The sequence below is a fragment of the Sapajus apella genome, unplaced genomic scaffold (assembly GCF_009761245.1).
Source record: "Sapajus apella isolate SASKATOON/1434 unplaced genomic scaffold, GSC_monkey_1.0 scaffold130, whole genome shotgun sequence".
Lineage (NCBI taxonomy): Eukaryota > Metazoa > Chordata > Mammalia > Primates > Cebidae > Sapajus > Sapajus apella.
In genome coordinates, this window is record NW_022437070.1 from 871,897 (window position 1) to 879,521 (window position 7,625).

Below are 7,625 nucleotides of genomic sequence, written 5' to 3' on the forward strand. Positions count from 1 at the left end.
AAGCTACTTTTTGTGTTTTTAGTAGAGATGGGGTTTCACTATGCTGCCCAGGCTGGTCTCAAGGGATCCTGCTGCATTGGCCTCCCAAAGTGCTGGAATTACAGACATGAGCCACCGCAGCCAGCCTCAAATAACACTTTTTCAGAGACATCATCCCTCAATACTCCTGAGAGCCATTCCCTGCTTCCTTTTTCCACTTGAAGTTTCACTTTTTATGGTTACTGTTTTATTTTTCTACACAGAATCTCACTCTGTGGCACAGGCTGGAGTGCAGTGTCGTGATCTTGGCTCACTGCAACCTCCGCCTCCCAGGTTCAAGCAATTCTCTGCCTCAGCCTCCCGAGTAGCTGGGATTACAGGCGCCCGGCACCACGTCCGTCTAATTTTTGTATTTTTAGTAGATACAGGGTTTCATCGTGTTGGGCAGGCTGGTCTTGAAGTCCTGACCTTGTGATCCGCCTGCCTCGGCCTCCCAAAGTGCTGGGATTCCAGGCATGAGCTGTATTGTTACTGTGTTCTTGATCGCCTATCTGCCACAGAGTATCAGTCCTATTAAGGCAGGATTTGTATCCGTTTTGCTCACAGCTGTATCCTCATCCCTACAACTGCACCCATGCCTGGCACAGAAAGACCCTCAGCTGTAAATGCTGAATGACTGGATATAAGAATAAATGCGCCGGGTGCGGTGGCTCACACCTGTAATCTCAGCACTTTGGGAGGCTGAGGTGGGGGAATCACCTGAGGTCAGGAGTTTAAGACCAGCCTAACCAACATCTTTAATAAAAATACAAAATTAGAGGCCGGGCGCAGTGGCTCACGCCTGTAATCCCAGCACTTTGGGAGGCCGAGGCGGGTGGATCACGAGGTCAAGAGATCGAGACCATCCTGGTCAACACGGTGAAACCCCGTCTCTACTAAAAATACAAAACATTAGCTGGGCATGGTGGTGCGTGCCTGTAATCCCAGCTACTCAGGAGGCTGAGGCAGGAGAATTGCCTGAACCCGGGAGGCGGAGGTTGCGGTGAGCCGAGATCGCGCCATTGCACTCCAGCCTGGGTAACAAGAGCGACACTCCGTCTCAAAAAAAAATAATAATAAATAAAAATTTTTAAAAAAATAAAAAAAATAATTATCTGGGCGTGGTGGCGCATGCCTGTAATCCCAGCTACTCGGGAGACCAAGACAGGAGAATCGCTTGAACCTAGGAGGCAGAGGTTGCGGTGAGTTGAGATCGTGCCACTGCACTCCAGCCTGGGCAACAAGAGCAAAACTCCGTCTCTAAATAAATTAACTAATTAAAATGAGCCAGCCACGGTGGCTCACAAGTGCAATCCTAGCACTTTGGGAGACTGAGGAGGGCAGATCGCCTGAGGTCAGGACTTCGAGACCAGCCTGGCCCACATGGTGAAACCCCACCTCTACTAAAGTTACAAAAATTAGCCGGGTGTGGTGGCACGGGCCTGTAGTTCCAGCTACTTAGGAGGCTGAGGCAGGATAATCGCTTGAACCCGGGAGGTGGAGGCTGCAGTGAGCCGAGCCGTTGCACTCCAGCCTAGGCAACAAGAGCGAAACTCCGTCTAAAAAACAAAACAAAACAAGACGTCCACCTCCAGTGGTGGTCGCGAGGATGAACTGGGTTTGCGTTTGCAGGCTTCTTGAGCTGGCCACGCTGTCAGGTGCAACGTTGGGCTTTTTGCGCGGCGCCTGCGCTTCCGCCTTCTGCCGCTCGGGGGCAGCAGGCGCCCGGCGGATTCGCCAGCGCGGCCGCGCCGGGAGAGGAGAGGGGGCAAGGCCGCCGGAGGAAGCTGATGAAATCCTGGCCAACTCGCAGTGAGCTCATCCCGCCGGGCGCCTCCGGAAGCCACGGGGCCGCCCGGCCTCCGCCTGGCCCGAACTTAAAGCTCTGGTGCCGAACCAGGGCGGGAAGTCCTTCCTGAAGTCTGCCCTGCGTGGGGCCTGCTGCCAGAGCCTGGGCCGCAGGGGAGGGGCGAGGACAAAGTGGCGAATGGTCCCCTGGAGGTCTCAGAAGGATGAAAAGTGAATTCTGAGCATGGCCGTGGGAGTGAGGGAGGGGTGGGGGGAGAGGGAGCGGGAGAGACGGAGACAAGAGGTGGGAGAGACGAGGGAAGAAGAGACAAAGGTGGGAAGACTGAGGCAGAGGAGGGAGAGACAGAGACAATCAAGGAGGGACAGCTGAGAAAGTCAGATGAAGCAACAGAGACAGAGATGGCGCAGACAGAGACAGGGAGACACAAAGATGGCAGAGGCAGAGACAGGGAGAGACAGAGATGGAGAAGACAGAAACAAGGAGAGACAGAGATGTTAGAGACGGAGACAAGGAGAGACACAGACAGGGAGAGACAGAGATGGAGGAGACAGAGACGGGGAGACACAGATGATGGAAACAGATGGCAGAGAGGGAGATGGAGAGACAGAGATGGCAGAGACGGAGACAGGAAGAGGCAGAAACAGCAGAGACAGTGATGGGGAGAGACAGACATGGTGGAGACAGAGGTGGCATCACAAAGACATACAGAATCTCTGTCTCTAGAGAGATGGGGAGAGACAGAGGTGGCGGAGACAGACAGGGAGAGATACAAGTGGTGGAGACAGATGGGAGAGACAGAGATGGGACGTGGGAGACAGAGACAAAGGCAGAGAGAGATCAACCGGGAGACAGAGACAGGAGAGAGAAACATGGGAAAGACAGAGACAGAGAGACCCAGCGAGGGGCAGAGATGGGGAGTCAGGAGCGACGTAGAGGTGAGGGAGGTGGAGTCAAAGTAGGGGTCAGAGGTGCCGAGCTGGAGGCGGGGTAGACGGGGCGAGGGGGCCGGGGAGGGGCGCTCGGGGCGCTCGGGGCGGGCCTGCAAGATCGGGGCGGGGCGGAAGGGCGGGAGCCCCTCCCAGCCCCCAGCCCCCAGCCTCTAGCCCAGCGGCGGCAGCGCGGGCCGAGTCTCCAAGTTACCAAGTTACCGCAGGATTCGGGAGCTTCTCACTGGCGCGGCCGCGGCCAATCAGAGAGCAGCGCCGCTGTTCTCGGGCAGGAGGCCTGGAGACACGCGCACCTTCCCCCGACACCCAGCGAAGCGCGCTGACACACAATCACAGCGGCGCGCGCGCGCACACACACCCCGTCCCAGGGACAAGCAGCGTCGCCCTCCGCACATACACAATCACAATGACACACACAGCGCAGACACACAGCACCACACAGTCACACACATTCTCAGTGACAGCCGGGCACAGTGGCTCACGCCTGTAATCCTGGCACTTTGGAAGGCTGAGGCGGGTGGATCACTTGAGGTCGGGAGTTCGAGACCAGCCTAACCAACCTGGTGAAGCCCCGCCTCTACTAAAAATACAAAATTAGCCAGGCTGGTGGCCTGCAACTGCAGTCCCAGCTACTTGGGAGGCTGAGGCAGGAGAATCGCTTGAACCCGGGAGGCGGAGGTTGCAGGGAGCCAAGATCATGCCACTGCATCCAGCCTGGGCAACAAGAGCATAACTCCCTCCGTCTCAAAAATAAAAAATTTAAAAAACCTCAGTGACAGTCCCAGGACACACAGCACTACCCAGACCCACAATCACAGGTGCACACAGTGCTGCCTAAGCACATGCAATCTGCATGAGGTGTGCACAGTCCCATGAACACACATCAACCTGACACACACAATATCAGTGACACAATCAACACAGTGACACTCAGAATCCCACAATTGGTCTGAACACACTATCTCATACACAATCGCAACACACAATTGTGATACGCACAATCACAACAGTGACACAATCACAGTGAGACACAATATTACACAGACACACACAATCTATTAGACATATACACAGTTCCATGGACACACAACATCATCCTGATAACCACAATGACAGACAACCACAGTGACACACAGCAGTGCACATGCACACATTCTCGGTGATACACAGTCCCTCACACACGCATTTCAGACACAATGACAACGTGACACACACACACAATCACTCCATGCCCCACATTGCCCAGGCACACACAGTAACAGTAGCATATATGCACATCTTCCTCTGACACCCCGCACAGCACATCACAGTGACACACAGTCCCACCACCCACAACACAACACAACTCCCACTGACCCACTCAGTGGCACACACAATCTCATGTACACACAGCATTGTATACACGTACACACCATCACCATGGCATACACACACAATCCTGGTGACACACAGCATTACAGAAACATATCCCACCACGCTGACAGAACAGTGCAGTGACATAGTACTTTCACAAATCTTCCCCTAACACAACATCTGACACACATACAATCCCAGTGTCACACAGACAGAGTCACACGAGCACATGCATCTAGGTGCCAGACCAGCATGCTCACATAACCACACACATCACACCATCATGATTACACACAGCACACCAGGACATCACACAATTGTACACTGACACACAATCACATTGTCACAGCAGTCCATGACATGTAGCATTGTGACAAATGTAGCATGCTGACACACACCGTCACACTGACACAATCCATCAAGTGACACACAATAGCACACACTGACACAATCACCACCGTAATTTGTCGGCCCCTGACACAACAGCATACTGACACAGACCTACAGAGGACTCCAGCACACACACACACACACACACAAACACCCAACCCCCCCCCACCCCTGCCCTTGCCCCAGGAAGCTGTGTTGGATGTGGGACGCTGGGGGAGGGACGCTCTGTGTGTGTCTGTGTGTGTGTGTGTGTGTCTGTGTGTGTCTGTGTGTGCGCGCGCGCGCGCGCGCCAACGCAGGCTGTGCCTCCCCCTCTCAGCCCTTCCCCGGGGGCGGGGCCGTGCGGCAGCCGCTGTTACCGGGTAAACTTCCCCGCCCCCCCCCCCCGCCGCGCCCATTAGTCACCCCCCCCCAAGGATGATGTCATCGCCTCATTCTGGAGGCTGAGTAATCCTCGACTCCGCCCCGCCAGGTACCAGGGTAGGGGCGGGCCGCACCTGGGCTCACCAAGTCTGGAGCTGGGGTCTGGAGCGGCAGGCGGCGCTGCCTTGGGTCTCCCGGGGACGGAAGGGACTAAGGAATTGGGCCTCTCTGAAGTGGCCCAGCCACGCACGTTAGGGTCTCTCGAGGCTGGGGGCTCCCAGTCCGGATCCATGGGGCCAAGTAAAGGTGCTGCAGGGCTGGATCTTCCAGATCTGGGGGTCTGGGTCTGGGGAGGGCCCCCCAACCTCTCCACTACCCCTCCTCCCCGGCCACACCACTGTGAGGGGCTGAGCCTGTCTGGCCAAGTGTCTGGGGAATCTGAGATATGGGGCTTGGACTCTGGGGTCCTTGGCACTTCTGGGGTCCTCACACCTTGTCAGGGTGTGAGGTCGATGCCAACAGGTGAGCAGAGTGGCTCTGAGGTCAGATGCCCATATCCTGGGAGGTCAACCACCTGGACCCTGGGGAAAAGGGCTCAGAGGAGTGAGAAGGGGGCAGGTCTTCCCCTTGGGGCTGGGCAGGTGGTCCCATCTAGGTGAATTGGACACCTGAGGGTCTGGTTACTGTTAGAGGCAGGAGTGTCTCCCAACATCAATGTAGCAAAGGCCAAGATGCCCAGGAGCTCTGTGACATATCAGGGTGGGGAGCCCAAAGGCCTGAGTCCGTGTTTCTTGTGGGAGTGGGGTGTTCAGTTTCCTTCGATCAGGCATGACTGAGTCCCTTTCTGGGGGGACCCTCAGTTCTTGTGTCCCAGAGCTGAGACATCAGCATCTCCTGAGAGGAGGGGGCTCATATCCTTGTTTCACGGGTCCAGGCATGCCTGGGTCCTTTGGGGGTGCAGTGACAACCTTATTTTTATAGGTCCAGAACGCCTGGGATCTCTTCTGGCAGGGAACTTCGACCACTGTGTTCAAAAGCCACGATGCCTAATCCTGTTTTGCCGGTGGTGGGGGACAACCAGTCCCTGTCTTCACGGAGTCAGGATGCTCAGGTCTCCTCCTTGTGCGAGGGGGACCCTTGGTGTCTATTTGCACAAGGCCAACTCCAGGGTGCCATTCTGGGGGTAGCGACAGAATGCGCAACCCCGTTTCCAGCCCATCCCAGTGCCCATCCTCACCGGAGAGTGCGGGGCAGGGGAGCAGGGAGGTGGACGGTGCATAGCCTGGGTATCACCCCAGCCGGTTGCAGGTTTGCAGGCCGCGCGCCTGGCAGCTCCCCGGGGCCCGGCTCCCCGCCCCCCGCGCCGAGGGCTCCCCCAGATCCAGGCGGACGCGGCGGCGGCCAATGAGCGCGCTCGCCGTCTCCGGGAGCCGGGCCGGCTCTGCCCGCCTGGCATTGGGCACGCGGTGGGCAGCGGCAGGCGGGGCCTGGGGGGTCCTCGCGCCTGGTTGGGCCAGGCTTGTTGCTGGGTAACGGGGCGGCGAGTTTCCCCTGGCAACGGCGGCGGGTACCGCTCACTGGCTGGCCGGGAAGGAGGGGGAGCGCGGGCGCAGGCAGGCCCCGCAGACCCCAGCAACAGCGCGCGGCCCCCGCCCCGCCGAGAAGCGGTAACCTTCACACGCGCGCCGGCCGCTCGGACCCTGCGGACGCCCGCGCCCCCGCCCAGCCCCCACCCGGCTCCGGTCCAGCCTCCGGGCCTGCAGGGCCAGCCGCACCGAGGGGACCCGGGAGACCCCCTCTCCACCGCGGAAAGCCAGGACTCAGGCCCCGCAGTGAAAAGTTAAGTCCTTCCCAACTCCCTCTCCCCAGGCTGCGAAATCTGCTTCCCCAGGATGGCAGAAAAGAATCTGGCGACGGTTTTAGATCTGCGGTCAACCAGATCTGTTTTGTCTCACCAGCACTTCACATCCGGCTCACTACCTCCGGGCACTATTCTAAGTATGTTACAAATACGAACTCATTTCATCTTCACAGTATTTTTGGTCCTGCCTGTGCCGATCCCTTTTGGACAGAGAGGGAAACTGAGGCACAAGGCGGCGAAGCTGCTTGCTCAAGGTCATCATTTGAATCCAGGTCGGCTGGCTTCAGCGTCTGGGCACGTTAGCATTCCTCTGTGCTGTGAGACCGTAGGAGAGGAATTGACACTCACAGTAAGAAACTGCATACAGTCAAGAAAACACACTGGTGGCCAACCTGGGCATGCTGACACACTAGGCATGCTGACCTCACGAAGACAGGGACTCTTCTGAGAAGGATCATCAGTCCCTGTGTCCAAAAGCCTACTGGATTCAGGCATCATGGCTTTTGAACACAGGGACTGATGATCCTTCTCAGAAGCAAACACTGGCGTCCTGGCCCCATAAAAATAGGGGTCCTGGGCCTGGCCAAGTGGCTCACGCCTGTAATCCCAGCAGTTTGGGAGGCCGAGGCGAGTGGATAACCTGAGGTCAGGAATTCGAGACCAACCTGGCCAACATGGCAAAACCCCATCTCTACTAAAAATACAAAAATTAGCCAGGCATGGTGGCGTCCACCTGTAGTTCCAGCTACTCGGGAGGCTGAGGCAGGACAATCACTTGAACTTGGGAGGCAGAGGTTGCAGTGAGCCGAGATCACGCCACTGTACTCCAGCCTGGGTGACAGAGCTAGACTCTGTCTCAAAAAAAAAAAAAAAAAAAAAAAAA